This window comes from Hirundo rustica, chromosome 14 (assembly GCF_015227805.2).
Source record: "Hirundo rustica isolate bHirRus1 chromosome 14, bHirRus1.pri.v3, whole genome shotgun sequence".
NCBI lineage: Eukaryota > Metazoa > Chordata > Aves > Passeriformes > Hirundinidae > Hirundo > Hirundo rustica.
In genome coordinates this window covers 11,803,583-11,827,714 of record NC_053463.1, presented here as the reverse complement: position 1 = coordinate 11,827,714, position 24,132 = coordinate 11,803,583, and the positions used below count along the sequence as shown (strand labels likewise).

Here is a 24,132-nt window from a genome sequence, read left to right as displayed (position 1 = left end):
ACAACACATACATCCAAAATGTCAAATGCATTAAGTCCCCTGTGGAACGTGGACTTGACAGTACTTTGCTTTAATCACACCTTTCATGATGGAATCTTGCCCAGGCCCTGTTTTTATCCAGATTTCGTTTATTTTCTGACTCTATTCATGCACTTCTCAGGCTCTTTAGCTGAGACCAGCTTAAATACTCTGTTATTTTCAGATCATCTCTGTGCCTCAGGTGATTTTTCACTCCTGGTGTGACACCTGCATGAAGCTGTCAAACTAAGACATTAGTTTAGTAAAAATATGGCCAGACTTGATCCTCAGCACAATGTCATTTATTAGTCCTCACTTGGAAAATTGATCATCTTTTCATTATTACTTCATCCTCTTTAACTGAGCTCTGGCTCTTGTTTTTCCAATATTGTCTGCTGCAGCAAGAAAACTTCTCAGACTGCCAGATTGCTGTTTGGAGCACTAATACACTCTTGGAATTTTCTAGAAATAAATGATAGAGCAACTTGGCAGTATCTTTGTAAGACAAAGTATGTAAGACATACTTAAGTACTCAACATTTGACATCCTAATTAGATGATTTTGGATTACTTAGTCTTTCATCAGAAAGGCTAAGTAATCCAATCCTTACATTCTTATTGCCCATTCTGAGGTAAATTTCTATTGCATGTGTCTGGAAAATAACACCTCCATTATTTTCAAATTTTAAAGAAATACAAAATTTCCCTGGAAAAATAATCTTATTACACTGAGGAGCATAATAACTGATCCTTCATATATTTAGACCCTTCCTCTTTTTCTCTGAATATGCACATTTCTCCTATTCCTCTGTAGTCTTCTCTGTTTGTATCTGCATATGGACAACATATCTTCATCTGAAGATATAATAGCAAGTTATCCAGTTTATTCAATGACATATATTTAAACCAGAATGCAATCACTCAGGAAAATGGTATCCAGGTCATATTTATCCTCATATATAAATGCTCATATCGTATTTTCTACTAAGTGCATATTCCTCCTAATTATGTTTGGAAAATCAAGAGGAAGATCAAGAGATGCAGAGCAGTGTTCTGACTTGAGACACAGCATCTTCGTGCTGCCACACTGAATGGGAAGTAGAATATTTCCCTTGGGGCACACAGAGGAAGTGCATGGATTTTAAGTCATTTCCGGAGTAGGAGATAATTTGAAAATTAGATTTATGCATCAGTATTCAGTGCTTGTGACCTTAGCAAACCCTTGCAAAAGGTTTTATTTGTAATGGTCCTGTTCTGTCCTACTTTACACAAGCTCATAGCAGTCTGTGTGAACTTTGGAAATTGTGGTCTTCTTCCTACCCTACACTTGTGTGACAGTGATTTGAGCACCAGGATTCAGGCTGTGTTACACAGTAGGGGAATGAATTCCTGATTTGAGGAACCATCTGTGCATATTTGCTGGCCTAGGTCCCAACGGTTCAATAGAAGGAATTAGTCGTGCCAGGAAGCACAGCCAGGGGGAACGTACACCGTACTTAAGTGGTTTAATCAGCACAGTGGGGGTGATCCCTCATTGCTTCCTGCTTGAAGAGCAGTTTATACCTGTGCAAGCCAATGGGGAATTGAACCCATTTGTGCTCTCTTTATGCGTGTTTAAGTGACTGTGCAAAGTGTAAGGTACTGGGGGGAAAAAGCCTCTAATTCGTGCTTAGAAGTGATTTGGAAGCTAGTGCAAATGCAAGAGAAAGGAACAGGTTTATAACACCACACGAAATTGGTGGCTTAATTATAATTCAGGTAAGCAACACTTAGAGCTAAGGCTGTCTCACACTTAGTATTATGAGATTCTTTCTGCTGTTTAAAACACTGCTGGATTTAAATTATTGAAAGAAGTGCAGAAGAGCTTCAAAAACCGTATGTTGGCCACATGGTCAAGTTAGTTGCATGTGTTACTTCATTCTCGGATGGTTTTTGAGTGGGGAAAATTCAGTGTTTCATTTCTGTTAAGGATATGGAGTTTTGAACAGGGAAATTCAATTAGGTGAAGGGCTGGCCTTGTTATGGGTTCACATTATTAAGTCATTCATGGCTAACTTGAAAGCTTTGGAAAACAGTGAATGTGTGCATAGACACGTCCATATGAATTAGGGTTTTGAGAGTTTATAAGAAGGTTTATTTCTCTCTCTGTTTCTTACAAAGCCACACACCCCTCTGAATGGTAGGGCAGAAACAGATGGATGGTAGAAGTGGCTCTCTTCTTCTCAAACTTTACAAATTCCTCTACCTAAAATCTCCAGAATTTCTCTGTGTTGCTGAAAGCACATGAGCTCCTCACCTCGTGCTGACTGCATGGTGTCAGGAGTTTCACTGTGGGGAATGACAAGTCGTCTATCTCAGGGTCTGAACAGGATTTTCTTTGAGTATTTAGTTACCTTAGATATTTTTGTCAATATTCAGTAGTATAAAAATCAATATCTGTTTTAGTAATTCTGATAATGTTTATAATGTAGAACCTTTTGTGCTTAAAATTTTAAAGTCTGAGGAGAAAATAAATAATGTAGGAGAGCAGTGGTAATGAATCAATAATTGCCAGCAAAAGCTACCAAGTATCTTTATGATATCCTTTTAAAACTGGAAGTTTTTCTCCACTACATTAATTTGTTAAGCTGCCCAAAAAATGTCAGAAGAGTAATGCATTATCCAAACTGTCCCAGGACTTCTAGCCATCATTTGCTCCTTAAGGACAGACCAAATGACTAAAAACTAGGATTGATGTAGGTTACAGATAGTATGGAAAGTAACAGGCACAGTTTTGTTAGTGCAGCTAATAACAGCTACATGGTTCCTGCAGACACAGAGATGCACCAGCTGTCCAGATCCCCAATGGGCTTATATCCCCTAAATTTACACAGAAACCATACAGAGAAGAGCAAGCACTTTTTAAATTATTTGTTTAAAGAGACATGTGAAAACACAGATAGAAATGAAACCTTTCTCTAAATTACTTGATATAAACAAGTATATAAATAAATGACATGCTTCTACATGGGAAACGTTATCCAGTTCATCTTTCTGGATGGAGTATGCACAGGGGAAAAAGCAAATAAAAAAATCTCGTGCCACAGGAGGGCACTATCACCTCAGAACAGAAATGAGAAAAGCTTGCAAGTCTGCCAGCAGAAAACCGAATCTTAAAAATTTCTAATTATTCTTGCCACTGAGTGTTTATACAAACACTGAAATGGCACAACTGACTTGTGTGTGTCTGTTATTAGAGGAGCACTTTCAGAGACTAAACATACTCTTGTGTGATGGAAATATCCCCAAAGTAGCATCACCTTTGTGCTACAAGTAATGAATATAAACTGCATCAATTGTTAATGAAGAACAACTGTGGCAGCAGAATTTATCTTCTTTTCCTCATAAATAGCTAATAGATACATCCTTGTTCTCTCTCTCCTTTACTGTTAGCAAGGCCAGCAGTCTCCTTTTCTCTTAGGCAGAGAACACAGCTACTCTTGGTTTATTTTAAAAGAAGGACTGGCCAAATGGCAGTTTGATGGAATAGATGTGTTTTCTTGGATTTAGTCATGGTACATGGAAATACCATTAAAACAATGGTGCACGATGTCTATGAACATCTCCTATAGGAGCTTCTAAATCTCTCTGGTTCTTAAATAGTTGCTGGATTAGTATAGGCTATAAAAATAGTAGCAAATGGGACCAAAAAGATTCAAAATGCATCCTTCTTCATAAAAGAGTCAGGCTTGGTGCCATTTTTAGACAGAAGTTCTGCAATAACAGAAAATAACTAATTGGTAAACTTGTGTGGTATTGCCTGTACAGCAGCTGATTTCCTTCCCACTATGTGCTCTCCTGGCATGCTGGAGGGCAGCAAGGCTACCCAAAAGCTGCTTCAAGTGGAAAGAAAATGAAAAAGAAAGTGGACAAAGCCTTTTTCATGTCAGGTGCTGGTACCAGAGGTCTGGTGTATGTTCTGCTTAGCAGTGGCTGGAGACAGATCTCTGCCCCCAGAAAAGACAGGAAAAAGGGAGAATGGGAAAGGGAAAAAGGAATCAGACCTCTCTACCAAATCAAGCAAGTTATTAGACTATGGATTACATTGTACAGTGCAGCTCTAATCTAGGATGAAAAATCATGTAAATAGCTTAAGATTGGAGTATTTGTCCTGATGCATCTTCATTTGGCTTTTGTGCCCATCTCTTTTCTTGCCTTGACAGGGTCTATATTTGGAGTTTTGCTGGCATTTACTGTCTTGGTGAGGGTACTGAGTCAGCCTGCAGACACGGTTCAGTGAGATGTCTTAACACTGTTACAGTGGCATAAAGAAAATATGGTATTTGTTCTAAACTCACAGTTTTCTGTGAGGATTTGGCTTTAACCTATTCCAATAATTATCTTGTGTGAAACCTAAAATGACCTACTTTTTTTTTTTTTTCCCCAACAGATCAAAAAGTTCATGAGTCTGTCAAGTTCAGTACCGAAGTACTTCTAAAACTGGTCTTTTGTCAGATAGAAAAATTACATTCCCTCTTACAGTGTATTATTTTTACATCTATGGCAGGAAAATAATCTTGGATGAAGTATTTGATCACTGGACACATAACTGAATTCATTTTCATAAAAACAGAAATTTGGTCATAGTACTAATCATAAGCTGGTATGTATGAGATTCATTTGTTCTCACAGCCAGAAATGAAAACTGTGGGGAAAAGAACCAGAGGGAACACTGTTCCATGAGACCCTCTCCTTATCTCATTCTTTGCCAAATGCCCTTTTCATTGGTTCTGTCCTTCACAGCTTTTTGTTCTTTCATTGACAGATTTGTAGACTGCATAAGGGCCAGAGAATTAAAAAAAAAATTTAGTCTCTTCCTTTCGAAAAATGCTCAATAATCTCTCTCCCTCTGAGGTTCAGCTGCAAAATACCACTACTTGTGTCACAAAAAGTCATGATGTGCAATAAAACAGTGTAAATGTTTAGCCTTTAGGACAAAGAAAGAATATATGCCATGGCATTGGAGGTCTTTGCTTTTTAACAGACTTGCACATGGAAGCAGTGCCATTCACTATCTGACTGCTGGCATTACACAAATAATGGGGTGAGCCATGGTCATTGCTGGCATAGCACAGCAACCGTATTGAGTGATTTCCTCAAAAAAAATCTAATCGTAGAAATTCTTAATATCCATTTCTAAGCTGTGATTATAGTTTGATTATGCAATGAGGTAAAACAATATTAAGATTTTGACAAAGCTTGCACTGTAGTCCATTTATATAAGATTATCTCTTGGATTCAGATAGCTGCAAGCCTGGTTTTCAATTTACATTCCAAGGGATGAATCCTAACTGCATTGCACAGCTGGATGGAGGGCAGGGAGGAGACCTGTGCTCTTTTTTTTTCTTTTTTTTTTTTTTTTTTTTTTTTTTTTTTTTTTTTTTTTGGTACAGTTTTTAAAAAGTAAGGAAGTAAGGTCTGTGTGTGAATATGTCTGACATTAAACACCTTGATTTCCTGTGGGAGCAGGCAAAACAGAGCTTCATTTAGTTTATGTTTGTGAAATGACAATCTCAGCTGATGAAACTTCTGCAGAATGAGATGAATCATTGCACTCATCCAAGCAAATGAAATTTCTTTATGTGTGACATGACTTTCTGCCCAACAGTTCTGGATTTTGTTTGGTCCTTGGCCACTCATTCCACTTGAAGTGCTGTTTTCTCAGTTCATTTGACAGAATGTGTTCCATGTCTCATTAGTTTCTAATTATAGGAGGAAAGAATGTAATGGCACTAGGCAGTAATTAAAATCTATCTATTCTCTGCACCTTCTCTTTGAAATCACAGAGACAAGATTTAGCCTGAGAATTTTTTGTTGCTGAAAAATGTGAGTATGTGGAAATGTGCTGAAGGATTGAATGTAAACTTAGGTGTGTTTGTTTCTAAGATTTCATCTGTGAGTGCCAGAAGTCTGAAAGGAAAATGAACATTACTGACCCTATATATTTTCCAGTAACATGATTTTTTTTTTCCTCTTTTTTGACATAATTACAAACAACTTTTTTTTGCCTGTCTGTGAAGGTGAATAAGCTATTACATTGTCATTAGCAAACACGGGAGGGTTTTTAATACGCAGGAATAGAATTCAGATGTGACAGCAGCAATAGGTTTCAACTTCTGTGAGTGAACCATTATGCTCCAGTGTGCAAATAATCTTCAAATGATAGTGCCTGCTGCTCTCTTTCCTGTTGCCCCCTTGCACAGGGAGCATCAACCAAGGATGAGAGAACAACGTCTCATCTCTGAATGCTCAGGAGCTGTTCAGGTCCTAAAGAACCTGTTTGACTCACTGTGATAAAAAGTCCATCCAGTTCAGAGATTAGAAAATGTGAGGATGACAGGAAATTTCAAGTAAGGAGAGAAAGCAGAGAGTCACCATTTCCAGGCAGCAGCACCAGCTGGGGTGCTGTTCTGTCAGGAATTTTGCTGTGTCTGACACATCCTGGGTCCTTGGTTTTTTTGGCTGTCTGGTTGTTATCTGAATACCTCAAGAAAAGTTGTCTGCTTCAAGAAAATTATGCACCTATAACGCCAGGGCTCTGTGCACGTTTAAAATAATGACTTGTTTAATTTTGATTATTTAACCTATTGCCATAATAATACAGGTTTTGATATAATGTAATCACCAATATAAGCAACTAAGAAATATGTTTTATTATATTTTGTGCATTTCAAGGTATCCAGATGGTATAACCACTTTGACAGCACCCAAACCTGCCTGGTGCAGGCAGAACTGGAAATAACTTCTGTTTCTGTACTTCAAAGCATGAAGTACAACACATCCCTGGTACTTTAGATCAAACACACTATCAGAATTATGAAATGGCATGGAATAAGGATTGTCAAAACTATGTAAATTTTATCATGTTGAAATTTTCAGCAGATTGTGTCTGAGAAGAAAGCACAAAATGGTGATTGTTTTTGTTTTATGGGGTGGCAAAGCACAAGATTGATACCATACCGTGGATCTACATATTTGGACTTTCTAGATGACTCTGCAAAGGATTTGTCGGAAAAGAGCATCTAGGCAAGTCCAGGGGTAATAAAAGAAAGGTAAGATATAAAAATGGGAATTAAATAAATTAATCTTTGAGGTCTAGGTTAAAAGCTGCTAATAGAAGTTAGATACAGGCCTATTTGGTGAATGTCAGGAGGAAAAAAAAATAAAGTATTTAATAACTTTTGTTTAAATTACTATGGTCTTAAAGATGTGTTGGAGAACTCCCTTGAAATTAGAACTGTTTCATGAGCCTTTTGCAAGTCCTGGTTGCTGAAATAACTGCACATGACTAATGTAGTTCATAAACACCCCTTCTCAGATTTCTTTTATATCTTTGTGAATTGTCTTGCATGGCAGAGGTCATTGTTGAATTCCTCTGAATGCCTTTCACTTGGAGAGAAGAGGATTTTGAGGATACAGTACATTTAATCTCTGGGTTTGATGTTTCCAGTTGTTTTCAGGGCCAGGAGGCAGTAGTACATAACCTGAGGCTGCAATAAAATTTGATGTTTCCTTCTACTTCCTCTCTGGAGGAGAGAAGGCATGACTGCGTGGAGGCAATGTTCTGCAGGGGAGCTACAGATTTCACAGATTCATTCTGTCTGAACGCCCCAGCAGAAGAAATATTTATACAAGGAAGTACCACTCAAACACCAGCATCTTGCTCCCAGTGGGTGCACAGGGAGATGACTGGGAAGACAATACCATAAACAAAGAGCCCAAGGGGCGCTGGCAGGGAGGGATACATCCGGCTGTATTGCTCAGCTTCTGCCTTTAGATAGACTTTTTTTTCTCCCTCTTTTTTTTTTTTTTTCCTTCGTGTTTCAATTCCATTTATTTTTAGCTTCCGTTAAATATTTTAGGATATTTCATCAGTGGATATTTTAACACCCCCCCCCCCGGAAACCAATTCAACTAACCAAGAAAAGACTGAATTTCACTTGAGTATGAGACACCCTGGAAGGCAAAACATCAAAGAGCCCAAGTGATTAAACCCAATGCAGTGTGGTCACCTACCAAATCTTGTGGGCTTCAGAGAGCTCAGTAAGAAAAGAAAATGTCTTTGAGCACAAGAACCCAACATGGTAAAATGTAAATTATCCTCCTGGAAAATGCTGTAGTCAAAAACACATCAAAGAATCAGAGTGGATTATTGATCAGGACACTGAAGTAGCAGGTGAGAGATCTCAGGTCTAGTCCCACTTCTCTGATGGAGCAGCTGTAGGACAGCTCTTTCTCTGAGCCCGTGAAGGTCATTTGGAACACATACACACTGTGTTCCAACAACATTGGGAGAGTCTGCTCTAAACTTGTGTGGGAAAATTTAACATGAATTGTTGAAAAAGGGAAATCAAGAAAATGATGTAATTACATTAAATGTATGAATTTTTATACTTACATAACAATTTTTCTTTGGCTTCTCACATGAAAGGAAATTCAAAACCAATTACTGTTACTTTATTTTCTTTGATACAAAAAAAGTAACAATGTAGGCATATTCATCCAAAGAAGTACAGTAAGATGTACTCACAAATATTCCTATTTAAACCCAAAGTGTGTAGTCAGTGCTATAAAGTTGGTCTGAAATTTTCTGCTGTTTTCCAAACACATTTTTTTTATAATAGCAAGAAAAAAAAACAAACAAAATTAATTCAGTTTTATGTTCAAGCCTTGTCATGGTTCTGGGGTGCCAGAAATAAGCCAGACTCTATGTTTTGCACAAGTTTTTATACAACACGGAAACAAGATGATGCCTATAAATCATAAGAAACTTCATAAAATGGCATTGCCATACACTAGGCATTGCAAAAAAATGAGAATAATAAAGGTGAGAAGTGCAAGAGTGTTTTATTATGTCATTGATGTGTAGGATTGGATCCCTGCACCTTTCACTAAAAATGTTTCCATATTCAGAGTATGACAAAATGCTCAGTGATATGGCTTCTCAAATGGCTATGGTAATTCTGAACCTCCTGATACCCTTGATTTACAGGGTATTTATGTAGTTGAAGACTAACCAAATGTTTCATTTACTAGTTAATTACAATCTGAGTAAGTACATAAGCCAGGTAGTGTTTATGCCATTGAGAGAGACAATCCACAATTTTCTGTTCCTTTTATCAGTGACAGATGCAGCTGGCAGCAAAACATAAATACATTTTTAACTTATTTTACTTGCCTCTGTTGAATCCTGACTTAAAATGAAATTATATGGCAAAGACAATTCTGTTGCCTAAAAATCCATGGGTTTATCATAAACGTTTTCAGTGTTGAAAAGCTTGCAGAAATCTGCATGGAGTTCTCCCAATTAGCTTTCCATGGCTACTTATTGATGTATTAAGTCCTTCAGAGACCTGTGGTTTACCCAGATACACAGGTGGGAAGGGAGTATGTTCATACACCTTTTTGAGTTCTAATGCTAATTTCTTGTGTAGGAATTCCAGTGTATATCTTAGTGTTCATCTTCCTTAGCAGGTGGACATGGAAATTGGGTACACCAGGAGGAGCTGCTGTTTGAATGAGTCTTAAACATTTCTGTGTATATGTATTTCATGTAAAGGGAAAGGAGGGAGAAGAATAATATGTTTAATGTGAAGTTTCAGTATTCATAGTATTGTTGAGGTGGTGTTGTGTTGTTGTTGTTTTGCTTGTTAGTTTGTAATGATAGTTTTCATTACCGTGGTACTCTCAGTACCTGTGTGTAGCAAAGTATGGTCCCTTTATACAGCAGGAAAGATGTCACCTGACACCTTGCTGAATGACAGCCCAAAAGAGCTGCTGTCAGCATTCCCAGCACCACTGCTGCTCATTTGTAGGCTGGGTTCTCTCTCTTCTCACTATATCACTTATCACTTATATATCTATATATCTATATCCAGATATAGATATAGGTATAGATATATCGCTCTCTTTTCACTTCTCACTCTTAGGGGACTGTTTAGGAATGAAATGATTGCTTTTCTTGAGACACAGCCACTGGTAGAATGACCCTTAGAAACAGCTGCCTGACAAAAGTACTGATTTCTTAGACTGTCAAGTACAAGGAATCTTCCCACCTGTGCCTGCAGCCTATAGCCTACAGTGCTGCTCCAGTTTTGAGTTCCTGCCTTGATGCTCTATGGTGGTGATAGGTCTGTGTAGTTGATCTTGGAGTCTTTTTAAAGGTGGATGAAAGTGCACGTGTTTTCCTTTAATTATTAATACATGGCTGCCTAAATTTGATGCCGAGATAGCTTGATTGGTTTTAGCTCTGAGTTCTACAGTGCTCAAAAGAACAAAACTATTTGCTTCATCTTGCACGGTCTGTTCAAGGCATGTGAAGAACAACCTCAGTGGTTACATAGCTGTTACATCCTTTGTGAGCAGACAAGAGCATTCCCTCCCACATGAGCTGTGCTTTTCTCCTGCTGGACATATGAAAGACTGTACAGGAGCAGGCTGCTCCCGTTAACAGGCATGCTTCAAGAAGGGTGCTTGCCTGGTTGGATCTAGAGCTGTAGTTACATTTTTCCATGAACTTGAGCTTAATAAAATGGATAGAAACTGTATGAAGTCACGCGTATTACAGAAGTGATGTGTTACATGTATTACTATATTAAATACAGCCACACACATGACTTCTGCTTATAAAATACCACGAGTCCTACATACAAAGGCTCAGAATGAAAGGAAAATATTTTCACTAAAAGAATCTTGATCTATGTTTAGGTTGACTTATTTGAATGTAACCCATTTATTGTCATCATTTTGTAAGCATCTAAAATCTGTTAAAACCATACTTCAAAACCATACCATATAAAGAGATTACCAAATTCCCTGGAAGAGAGTGCTCCAGAGTTCACACATGTGACTATTAAAAATGATGTTCTTATTGTTGGTGTTTAGAGCTACTTAGAACAATTTTTGATAAAAATATAATATAAGTACTTTTCAATTTGAGACATTCTTCTAGAAGAGACTATTGCGGACTAGTATTTGAGAGGTAAACGTGATTTTCATTCTGCTGCTATCAGTTTGCCTGAGGACAAGGCCTGCTCTGTGTGCAGATTCTAAACTCTTTCTGGTTTATTAAGCATTTTGTCTTGCAGAAGCCAGGTGCAAACCTTCAGCAATGTGCAAATTAAACTTGTTCACAATCACAGTTAACAGGTAGCAGCAGAAACATCTGCTGGCAAAAGTAGGTGTTGAAAAATTGTCTAAGGTGAGATCGGTGAGGAAATGAAATGGAAGAAAACCTAGCTCTAATAGAACAGTTATTTATATGCTAGGAAAGGCGATGGCAAATGCGTTTGGGTATGGTTTTAACCTCTTGAGCTTTCTAGGAGGACATTATTGACATCAGGTAGAAAGTAAAAGTGTTGAAGGAAAGAAAAAGCCTTTAAAACCACTACTTGTTTAGCTATTAGAAGGGGGAAAGAAAGGATTTTTTAAATTAAAAAAATAAAAGCATGGAAGTAGAAAGAACTAGGTTATTACTAAAATAGTAAATAATTGTGTAGTTTAAAAAACATAGAAGGTGTTCAAGAAACTAAGAAAGAGTGAGGAACTATGAAAAACGGCAAACAATGAGATGATGTTCTAAAATTGTACTTAATACCAAGAGTAAGGCCACAGGCTGGCATGCAACAGGCCTTGAGGGAGGAACAGAGATAAAGAGGATGCTTGGTTTGAAGATCATGCCTCAAAAGAGACAGCTATGAATCATGAATAATTTATACCCAGTATTGCCATTTGAAGTCAAACAGATCAAGCTTAGGACGTGAAAAAAAAATCTTTAAAGACTACAGATAACGATCTTGAAGCTTCAGTTACCAGCCTCACAGGTAGAGGCAGAGCTTCTCGGTGTACGTAATCACTCTAGTCCAAATCCTACAAGGTATTTAAATGGCTCGCTCTTTTCAAGAGGAGACCTTTGAAGAACTATTTATTTCTCAAACAGACATATTCAGGATAAAAGTTCACAGCTGCTACCAAACAGGTTCCCCTGGGAGTCCCCATTCCATGTCACAGTGCATATTGCCATCATATTGTATGTTTTCAGGCCCGAAAGTGCAACCTTTTAATATCCTCTTAAAAGCGAGGTTACAACAATGCGAATCCCATGGGTAATGTCTTTTCAAAGACTTTTTTCTTTTAACATTTGAAAATATTACGTCCTGGAAAGCTTTTAAAAATGAACTGGCAATTCTGGATCCGAAGCACTGTGGGGCATACATTTGGAGTCCCCCAGTGAGCTGTGGATTGAGCTGTACTCTCTGGGCTGGGTACACGTCACAATGTAATGAGATGTCACTGGAAGCCAGATCTCTGTGGGCTCTCCTATGTTATTCTTTCAGAAATTTGGGTGCTGTGTTTGTAAAAGAGGGGTAAGGCTGTAACAAGTGACAGGACTCAGAATAGGCTGATATGCTCGAAAGAGTCTTTCAAAATGTTTTGCATTTATCTCTCTACAGAGGTTGCCAGACTTCAGGATGGGGTGACAGGCTGGATGCAGAAATGTTGCAGTGGTTATTCCCTCTCTCTGGGACAGTCATGATGTTGCCTCAGATGCCATAAGGAGAGAAGGATACTCAAAGCCCAAGGGGCAAAGCAGTAAAACTGCAAACATTAACTTCTCACACCCAACAAAATATTTGTTCTGAAGGGGCTCACGAGTTTCCTGGAAGTGATGTAGGTATGCAAATGCCATCCAGTTCCCTTCAGAAAACCAAGATTCCCACCAGGCAAATGCAGCACTGCTCCCCCATGGTGCCATGCCCAGCAGCAGGGTCTGCTCCCGGCTCAGCTCTGCTGGCCCCATTCCCTGGGATGCACTTGGCTATTCACAAAGACATGCTGCAGGTGGGAGAGAAAGAGTAGCCAAAAGAGCATTTGAAATACTGCTTTATTCTCTTTTACTTTACTGAACTCAGAAGCCTAATTTTTAACACAACTTTCCGTTTTAAACGTGTCGATGATACTGGGGTTTTCAAATTGCAACCCAGCAGCTCCCAGCCAGATCAATTTTAAACATTTTGTTATTTATAGAAGTTCAAAAGAAGATGACTGATGGTAGTGTTGGAAAAATACTTGTTTTACCGATGTAGTTTCTTCCTTGTTTCTTGATGCTAACATCTCTATGTGAACACATTTTTAAACAAAATGAATGTTGGAAAACGTGAACACAGTTGTAAATATAGTTCTTCAAGCAGCACTCAACATGAAACAACTTATTTGTTGTTCATTTGTATCACCTTGAGGTAGCAACCTTGATTTTGGACTATAATTGCACTATCATAGGAGTTTTATCTTAAAGAAAAGAGATTTTGTATCTCCCAAGTTTACATTTCCAGAGTGAATTAATTAAATGTCATAAAATTAATACTCTTCATTGCATTCTGAAAAACTACTTTTTCCTTTGAATTTTTATTTATATTATATTGTATTGTATTTTTTTTTTTTCTCATGGGTAGTCTCTGCAGCACTGCATTCAGATAGGCATACTAATGATTATCATACATTTATTTTTTGATTTTAGATTTTTACTCTTTGCATTTTTCTCTAATAATAAATTCTTTTGATGATTTTTTTTACTTTTCTTGTCACCAGCGGTATATTTTTTCTCTCAGAATGGAAGGATATCCAAACATTTTCCAATACCCGTACTTGAAAGAATGCGAGTTTTTCTCTAAATATTTTCGTAGAGTTGTTGACAACACTTGCTTTTCAAAATAATAATGGGAAGAAAATTGATTCATTTTCTTCATATGCAATAATACTTCTGCTTTTTTCAGGATGAAATCAAATAATAGAATTACTCAATAACTCTTTTTCTTAGATCAAACCCTTAGCACTAGAATGAACTGGAGTGGCAGTATGCTGTCATGAATACCCTGGTTATTGCTCTTGCATCTGTGTAACCAAAATCATCACATGCAGTTCCAAGATATAGCTGTTTCACCTTAGGATTTTGTAGTGAGGACAATCTGCTAGCTCTGCTTCAGACCAGACATTTGCTGCCGTAAGATAAGAAGGGAAATTCTGATGAACTACAAGGATCGTTGAAAGCATTTAAACTTGTTTTCTTCTGGTTTTGCAAAAGTATTACTAGGTAGCAGCTGAAGATAAATCAATGCTTGTTCTTTGTTGACTGTGTATTTTTGCATTCTGCATAAGTGGAGGAGTGTTAAGAAGGTCAAATAGTTATTGCTCTCTGTAATTTGAGTGGGTAGGGTGAGAACTCTGTAGGACTTTGGGGGGAGGCAGAGGAAGTGAGGTGTTGGGGGGTATTTTTAACCCGTGCACAAAGAATGGAAGCAACTTTGAATGATGGGTTGTTACCTACACAGCGTGACTCTACTTCCTCTTCAAAGTCATGTTCTCAGATTAAAATAGAAGAAATTGAGCTCCAATCAACAAGAAGACATTATTTGCATTGGTCAAAATTTTTCATCATTTTCTCAATTCTTGGAACAATAAACAAGAAGGAAAAGATAGCAATTACTGACTAGTTTCATAAACATTTCTAGTCTCTAGCATGAAGACACACAAAGGGTGGCAGTTTATGCATTAAATCTTGAAAAATATTTTCAAATTCTCCTATGTAGGGCATGATACAAGAAAGTATTATTACATAAATTTTATCCTGCAGCTCTTTAGCCTTAATTATGTAATCTTCTTGAGTGTAGCAAAGAACTCACTTAATAGACTGTATCACTTTTTGAGATAAGTGGCATATTTTTAGCTTCTGTAATGTACATTGAAACGAGGGCAATTATGCCTTGTTTCAAAAGGCAATGTTAAAACACACACTATTTACAACTCAGAATTTGTTTTAACAATACAAAATGAGGGAGTTAATGTCTGAGAAATATACAGTGATGAGGACAGCTATGTGAACATCAGCATGCTTAGTGCTAGGCTACAATATTCTTCTGAGAGAATGTGCTGTCAGCATTGTAGGATGGAATTTGGAATTGTAGGTAACATGTATCTAAAAATGTAAGTAGAATATTTTGTAGTCACGAGGTACAGCAGAGAGTTTCAGTAGTTTGTACATCATGCACACATTTTCATTTAACACCCTAGTGTTAAATTTTGTTTCTTTTTGTTTCTCCCATTTTATTTGATAAAATAATTAACAATTAAAGCTCACTGTGAAGGTCTCTTCAAAGTTACTGATGTTAATTTAGTTTTAGTTCCTTTTTACATGTCTTTTTTAACATATGGTTGGATTTGAGTATTATTAGCTCCCATGGCTGCTGCCTTGGCTCTTGCTACATGTGACACAGACTTGTATGTCTTATTTCCAATTATATCTATTCAAATACAGTGACAACAACAAAACAGCATCTTAGATAAGTAGGTTACTGAAAATGCAATGTAATGACAGAGGTTTGAGAAACTAGAAATTGCACTTGCAATGTGAAGGGATTTAACTGTGTGAGAACAGCCTTGGAGAAATATGTTTATTATTTAGGACATATATGTGCCCCAGGCAAAACGAAACCTATTTCAAATGAACTATCCCTATCCTATACACATTATGAACAGTAAGCTGTCCTCATCTTCAAACCTCCTAATGAATTAATTTTTCTCTGCTGAGAAAGGAGGAAGATGGTGAATAATAAAACAAGGCCAAGGGAAGAAAATGTCCAACACTTTATCTTATAATCATTGACTACAATCATCTTTTTTTGACACAAAAAGGGTCTGGAAGTGAAACATCAGTACAGAAATTGACTGTCCATCCTATAGTGATCAGTTTATGGGCTACAGAGATTATCTGTACTCTGCAGATGAAAGGATGAAGTGCTCAGGAACCTTCTGATTTATCACAGGATTGCTTGAACTTTAGTTATTTGAACAGTGCACTAAAAAAATATTTATTTATATCAGTGACTTAAACATGCTTTTTACCTGTTTTAAAAATGTTTACTATTCAGACTTATTTTAATTCTAAAGGAATTGTGACTATACATTATTCTTTCACTACTACACCGCCTGGTCTGGTCCTTTGAATCAAAGATTTCTCCTTGCAATTCAATGTAATGAGATCTAGCTGCAACTGGCAAGAGTGGCATTACAATGATTTTCTCCTGTGATGTTTTTGAAGGTAACTCAGTGGTTACAGCAGGATGATTTCATTGCCAAACAGGAATTATAGAAAGGAGTTGGGATAATGTGCTTTGTCTCAAGGACTGGTACTTATAAAAATATAATCATAGGGTCATAAGAGGCAACACAAGAATTTTTATGCTTAGTTATATCCAGGAAGTGTTTTAAGATATAGACTCACCTTCTTAGCTTGCTGATTTTATCATAAAATTAGAAACATTCAGAATTCCGGTTTTTCTTTCTTTTTAATAACTCAAATAGCCTAAAAGATATAATTATTGTCTCGCTATTAAATGAACAAATATTATTTAAAGGCAGTGTTCTATCATATCCACACAAGTATGTTTAATGCAAAACCAATCTTGCATGTAACATCTGTGTTTTTGTAATTACCCAGCAATAAGTTCAGTGAAAATGCTAGTAAGATCCCACATGATCCCTTATTCTCTGGTTACTTGTATATTAATTCTTTTTATCCTTATATGACCTTTCTGAAGCTCAGTTTAAGCTCCAGCAAGTGTGCTTTTAGATATGGAAAAACTTACGAAAGACACTCAGAAAAAGACCTTGACCCTCAAGAATCCTTGTTCAGCTGGGGAGTAACAACAAGGAGGATTTCAGGCCCCGAGAACCCTTTTCCCCAGGGACAGTCATGATTTTGTTTTGCTGAGGTGAGTCAGGACTTGACATCGAGTCTAGGAAAAACTGAGTGAAAAAAACAGGCTGAATTAATGTCACCGGAATTTGAAGAAAGTCTTTGAACTCTCTCAAAAGATGAAAAGTAATCATCAAAGAGCCTTTCGACTTTTTATATGATTAGTTAGAAACAGGTGGATTTGAATGCCAAACCTGAATCTCTGTAGATATAAACCGGAACAGAAAAGTCAGATTCTCTCAGTCCATGAGGATTTTAAATGTATTGATTCCCTAGAAATAGTGTTTGTTTGTTTGTTTGTTTTTTCTCCTGCCTATTAAACCAAGAAGATCTAACCCTTGACTGTGAAAGTGCAGGAGTGTCTGTGCTCGGGGTGCTTTTTGCCGTGACTCCGAGGGTGATGTCCCTGCAGTGCCAGCCCTGGCTCCGTGGCTGGTGCCTCTCCCTGCTCCATTCCAGGGGTCTCACAGCAGCCTGCAGCGTGCTGGGAGCGTCATGCAACTACCCCTGCCACACAAACTGGCAAGATCATTTTTATTGGGGTTATAACTGAACACAGAGCTGCAACCAGGCCAACCCTGGCTGTTAATTATCTGTATTGCTTGGGTCCACAGGCTTTTTTGTTGGATACAGCACTTGTGTTAAATTCCATGGCCGCAGCCTGTGCTGTTAAGTTTGCCTTGGTTTTCCTATTGCTCTGCTGTCACAGGATGGATGATTTGAAAAGAAACTGCAGAGCAGAGGATAAACAGAGAGGTGTTTGAATGGCTAAAGGAGTGGGAAGGCAACTGTGTAGATTTTTAGCCATGGGCTGAAGCAGCCAGTACAAAAGATTCAAACTGCCCTGAGTCCTGCCCAGCCATTCCAGGTCACGCCTCTGTCCTCCTTGTCTGTTCTTCGTTGTCTAGTGTCCTGGGAATCCTTTGGTTTGTCCCTGCAGTCTTGTCTGTCTCTACAGGGATTATATCAGGATAAATGGTACTAAGGAGTTCTGATTTTGCAGTTCTAAAAAAGTACACATACATAGATCTTGGAAGTCTACGTGATGTGGAGGATTCAAAATGCCTGTTCGCTGAATTAGTTTGTTTAGTCAATCGTGTAAATTTTTATGTAAATTCTTATTAGCCTCACAACTAACCAACTGAAAATAATGTAGAATATACAAAAGGCAGGAAATTAAGGGAATGGTATTTCAGTTTTACTCTTTGAAAACATGATCCTGAAATGTAGATTATTTTCAGTGAACCAGTTATTCAACAGCTAAACTTTAGTAAATGTTCATTAATTAATATGGTTTGATGCATGACTGACCAGCAGGAGTAGGTGGATTCTTTTAGGAAAAATTTGTTGTTCACATTTTAGGAATGTCTCTTATACATTATTCTCCAAAAGAATATGCAAATGTCATTAACTTAGACTTGGTTTTATCCACTAAGAGCAATATTAAACTGTTGTAAGCTGCCACCATAGATGAATTCCTGCTCACAGAACTGTCTGTAAACCTTTTTAATGGTATTATATGAACGCCAAATAATTCAACTCCTCCTGTGTTTTCTTTCAAATGATGATATTTGGATGCAGTAATGCAGTGGTTCGTGCAAGTTGAAATAAGGGATAGTTTGAATAAAAAAATAAAAAAATAATTTATAAGCAAAATATTCCCTGTTTACTCTTATTAGGATAAGTAGCCATAAATAATGGGAGTAAAATCTTAAGGTATATTTATTAAGGTGTTTTAGGGTTGTCTTAAGGATATTGGCTTAGAATTGAGGATTTCCACAGAAGCAGCAAACAAAAATAGGGCTTTCAGCCTCTTGGCGAGAAGGTTTAAGGTAATAATTTCATATAGCTCTTTCAAAAAAAAGAATATTGAGATAAATACCTTCCCATACCATAAAGAGAACAACACACTGAACACTTTAATAGTCATCTGGATTTTCTGACTTACAGCTTATGTCATTATTTGCTCCTCTGTAAAGTGGATACAAATGTGTTTAAACTCTGCCAAAAGCAAGATGCAAGCAGTAGTATCTTGTACCCATTCACTAGATGAAAATCTTCAGACAGGAAATGTTTTGAGTTCTCAGAGGGATCTCTCTGGCAATGCCATGTGCTGTATCCTAGAACCTGAGGCTGTGCATGGGACTGGCAGGGATTTCTGGTGCAGTGGCAATCCACTTTTGCCCGTTTTTAATGTCAGGACTATTTCCCAATGCAGATCTACAAATCTAATTTGCAGCTGTCATATTTTGCCTTAATAAAGAAGCAGAAGAAGACTCCTGGGGTTTTTTGAGCATTATGAAACCTCTGGGGACTGCATAGCTGCCAGCAATTCAATTCATTAGGATACAACATTGAAATAAAGTATAAAAGCCTGAAAATACATCCTTTTCCACAAAATAATAGCCCTGACCAGATTTTCCTGATAAAACAGAAAGCAGACCTAGATTTACTTAAGGGGTTTAATAGATGCATAGCAAAATTAATATTTAATTACTGAATTGCTTATCAATTATGAGCAATGCACTGTCTCTATTGCATAGCTCCAATTAGCTTCTAAAACATAGAAAAGGAAGAAGAATAAAGATATTTACAAATATTGCCTGACGAGTCTTGTGGCTCCTGTGCAGCTTGTTGAATTGCTATTTATTAGTCTTATAATGCCTTTGTATCAAATTAAAAATTCAGGGCAGGCTCTGTAAATAAGCAGTAGACAGTGTCTGGTCTAAAAAAAGGAACTACCCAGTCATAGAAATGAACTGGGAATACCAGAACCTCCATCTGTCCTGAATAATTACACATTTACAAACTGTTTTGTATAGTACAATATTTTGTATGTTCAAGAAAACTGCAATAGTGAGTAGAAGTGCAATTCTTCGAGGAGTTGTATGAAATTCACAGAAACCTATTGATAGAATTTCAAGATTTAAGCTACTCCTTTGCTCTTGGTCTGTGGTATGATTTCATAAACTCTCTGATTTTCGGGTTTCCACTATTTTCCTAAATGCTATCTACCAGTGTTGGTCATTGTTATGGTTTAAAAAACAGTATGGCTGTTTTACTCCTTTGATCAATAACATTTTCTTCCAGACTAGTTCCATATTTCCCAGTATTTCCATGTCATGTTTTTTAAACCCTTTACTTGCTATATTTCCCTGCACTCCCCTGTCTTTCTCAACATAATGCACTTAAAAGTGATTTTTTTATTAATCAAGCAGAATGCAGCAACCATTTGACATACATTTTTCACAGAGCAGTGCAGTGAATATTTCTCCCAAGTCTACACACAGCACTGAGTAATACATCCCAGAGGGAGGTTTCTGCAATGTCACGTTCTCTCTGTCCTCTCTGTGGACTACTACAGCCCCCCTATTTTTTTTGCAAAGCTACTGATATTTTTATGTTTGTGCAGTTGATTATTTCCTTCCTACAATCTTTCCCTCTTTAAATAAAATAACTAATTAAAAATTTTGAAATGTCCTATTTTCCTGTTCCCAAAGTGCAACATGTCCTTCTCGATTCATGTGTGCATTATATTTTGCAAATCTTATATTTCTTTATCACTTGCTGCTTTCTTTGTAAGAACTACTCATAGCAGTGCTCATCCAAATTTTGCAAGTTGGTGAATTTTTGTTCTCAAGACTTTTCTATCAGTTCGTCCCTTTTTTATTGGAGAATCTCACTGTCATTCAGTGGATGGGGCATTACATTGTGAGCCATAAGGTCACACACAAGAAATTGTAGTTTCTTAATAAGATATGCACTCTTTGAGCAGTGATTATTGACATACGTCAATAATACAAAATATCTTAAACCCATCTCAGTTTCAAAGTGTGTGAAGTCAACTGTAATAGTTTAGATAATTCAGATGATATTAACATGTAAACATGTACCCTACTGGCAATAATCTAAACTAAACCATTGCTGTTTACACAAGGTAGATTTTAGCAAAAAAAGCAAAAAATATATGCAGGTAATGTGTATGGACTAGTTATTCTAATGAAATGTCCATAAGGCAGAAGGTTTACAGTTAACTTTTTTTAAGAGTCCCCACTATTACTTGACATTGCAATCCATTTGCTAAGTTATTTCTTACTGGTTGGTCAGTGACTTTGGAAGAAAATTAAAGCTGCATGTAAATGTTCAGTTTGGAGAGAAACAAGCTGGTAATTCAGGATGGCTTATAAGAGAAGCAGAGGGATGGTTTGTAATATTCCAGTTGGCCTTTTTCAGCTGTTGCTGGGATTTGCTAACTAAGGGGCAGAATTCTGACATCTGGCCCTTTGAGTTAATCTTGTATTTGTGCAGTGCGTGCAAAGGAAGAGCAGCAGATAAATGCATTAATTTCAGCAAGACCATCAGGTCATAGGGAGCTTACATTCAAACAAGCCTTGTGCTTCTCTGCCCATAACCCAGTCCACAGCTCAAATGTTCAGCTTTGACACGACAGAAAGAGAGTAGTGGAGTTTGTAATGGCCAAATCTCTGCCCTCCTGATTCTCTCTCCAAGACACAAAGCAAGCACAGCCCTCAGGCATGAGAAGGTATTGGTTGCTGGGAGGTATAAAGCTGGAAACAAGAATTTGTTTTGAAACCGAGTAAAAGGGTTTACTCCAGTTTCAAATGCCTTAACACTAGCCCCAAGATGCTTTTGTTCTCTAACTGTTCAATTTTGTATTCTCTAACACTCCTTTCTTGAGTTCTGGTTTCTTTGGGTTTTCTTTCATCTAAATTTAATTTTGGGGAAGAATTTGTAGGAGAATAGTATAGCCCTCTTTCCAACATCTCATTGATTTTTCCATTGCCTCCTCCACGGTACCTGATTCTATCTCCACTGAAGCATTGGCATTAGTTTGTACTGAAATTCTGCACTGAAAGTAATTGCATAAAGTGTCAAGATTATTTTAGCTGTATGGGCACTCAAAACACTTAACTGGGAGACTCAGGCTGCACCTAGGTTGCTAGTAAACTTGGGATATTTTTTGTTGTTGTTGTTGTTGTTCTTACTGTTTATGAAACTACTGAAAATATGTGCATGCTAAGAGTGTAATAATTGGTAGAGTGTGGGTCTGGCTGAGGAATACTGGACTTAATGTGGTTGCCAGCATGCTAATCAGTCACTGAAAGAAGCCATGAAGACCCTTTAGGCTCTGCTGGCTTTAAGAAAATACTTGTAGGAAATAGACCAGATTCATGTAAACTGCTACGTTGTTGGGTTTTTTTTTTTTTACAAGTCTTCTAATTATTTAGGTGCTACACCTAGATCAAAATAAAATCTAGTTTTGCATATCTGTGGTTATAAAAACAAAAGGAGCAATGAAAGTCAAACACAGGGTAACTGCAGCAGAAGAAATACATACACTGGATATTTTTTCCAAATTTTTATACACAGCAGTGAAAGCAGCAGGATCAGGCTGAGTATCTTTCATATGCTTTTTGACTTAGGAATTGAGTGACAACTTTTTGCTGCTTTAAAGTGCAGGCTAGCTGCTAATTACTTTATTTTAATGCAAATAAAATGGACTGGTGTGTGTTAACATATTAAAAACTAACGATGCTACATTATGGGAGTACTCCAGGTGAGTACTAAAAGCTTAAATGACTATACACTGAAAAAACAAAGTGGTTTTTTTTGCACAAGAAGGGGATTTTTTTCTTTGTTGTGTTTTACTGTTTATTTCCCGGTATGCACCTTGTTCACATTAAAGAACTTTAGAGAATGCTTTTGAAGCACCACTGAACTCAATCAGGGTATAGGAAGCCTGTAGCATGTCAAGATTTTATTATTTTCTATCTCTAGTGAAAAAAAAAAAAAAAAAAAAAAAAAAAAAAAAAAAAAAAAAAAAAAGTTGATTAGAGAATGGCTCAAGCAGAAAATTAAAGAAAATAGCAAATAGAAGAAACTCAAATTAAGGCTGAAATATAGTTAGTTTTCAATGTGGGCAGGATGAGACTGGAAGCACACTTGGGTGTAATGCTGCCATTTGTGCTGTCTGAGGGGAGATGTATTTATTGCTGCTTATATTTTTGCTTTGAGAGCCCTGTGTAATGGTGGTTATTAGCAGCTATGGCTCACAAACATGCTGCTCTCCTGTCCTCTTTTGCACCTTTATGTTTGTTTTCCTGAGAAAATGAGAAAAGTTAAATGCTTTCTTGAATACTTGACTAAATCCTTTCCTTGGCTACAATGGCAGAAGACTCCATGAGGCATGCATTGCTGCATTCTGCTTTTGCCCTGCTCATGAGACTGAACACATCATTGGTGCTTAATGCTCAGAGATTCAGGAGTAGGAAATGAATTGATTCTCCATCTCTTGCTTGTTTTCCTGTGTATTGTACAGCAGGCTCCTTTCAGCTCTGGAGTATCTCACTTTCCTTTTTGAATATAACAGCAATGCTTGCCTTTTAGGAATAAAATGGGTGGGGGTATTTATAAAGTCAGAATAAACACAGATGCTTGAATTTAAATTCAGATACTTGCCAGAACTATAAAGTACTAAACTATAAAGAACTAAAAATTGGAAGCAGTCTGAAAATCCCTAACCTGTTTACATTTCATTGTTATTTTTGAAAGTAAGAAATTAAAGACAAGAGATATCATGCATGTACAAGAATATTAATATGCAGTTCCTCTTTACATCCCTCCTCATTGTCACTGGTTTTCTTCCCACTGAGAAACAAAACAATATTTTTTTTTTTTTAATCTAGAAAATATATTTTTTTCTGTTTAGTTAGCAGGGCTAAAATTGTATTTTTATTAAACACTGAGTGCTTCCTCATTTATCATTCTAAATTCCACTGCTTGTTTCCAAGGAGACAGAAATATGAAGGAAAGCCATCTGAGACTGATTTGTAAGGTTGTTCTCTTTAATGAGAGTTGAATGTGCCTTATTTTAAGGAACAAAATAAACTTGTAGCCTCTGTAGTAAAGAGGTTGGGACTCTGAGTTGCATTTCTGTGCAGGCTTACTTTGTGTCTGGCAGTGGGAAGGGGATTGCCAAATGTTCAGTGCAGTGTCAGATCACTCTTCAGTGGCTCAGTTCTGCCGTTTTCTGCACAGAAGCTGTGCAAGTTCCCTCACCCATCCACCCTTTTTAGTAGTGGCTTTCTCCTGACAGACAGAGGTTTTGTTTGGAGGACAAGGATGGACAGTAAACAGCAAGTAGTTTTTTCTTCCTGTGAGGAGCCCGGAAATGCCAAAGCCTGGATGGTTCCATAGGTATTGAAAAGCCTGTAATTGTTCAGTGCGGTGTAAATGCTGAGTTCTAACCAGAGATTTCTTTGTTGGCTTAATTCTGTTAACAAAATCCTAACTGAACCAGGAGGC

The 24,132-nt window shown here is 37.2% G+C and overlaps 1 protein-coding gene across 2 annotated transcripts in view; it reads right to left on the bottom strand.

Annotated features, from left to right (window-relative positions):
* GABRG2 (gamma-aminobutyric acid type A receptor subunit gamma2) overlaps positions 1-24,132 on the bottom strand; it is a 66,648-nt gene that overhangs the window by 11,205 nt on the left and 31,311 nt on the right. The window lies entirely within an intron of this gene.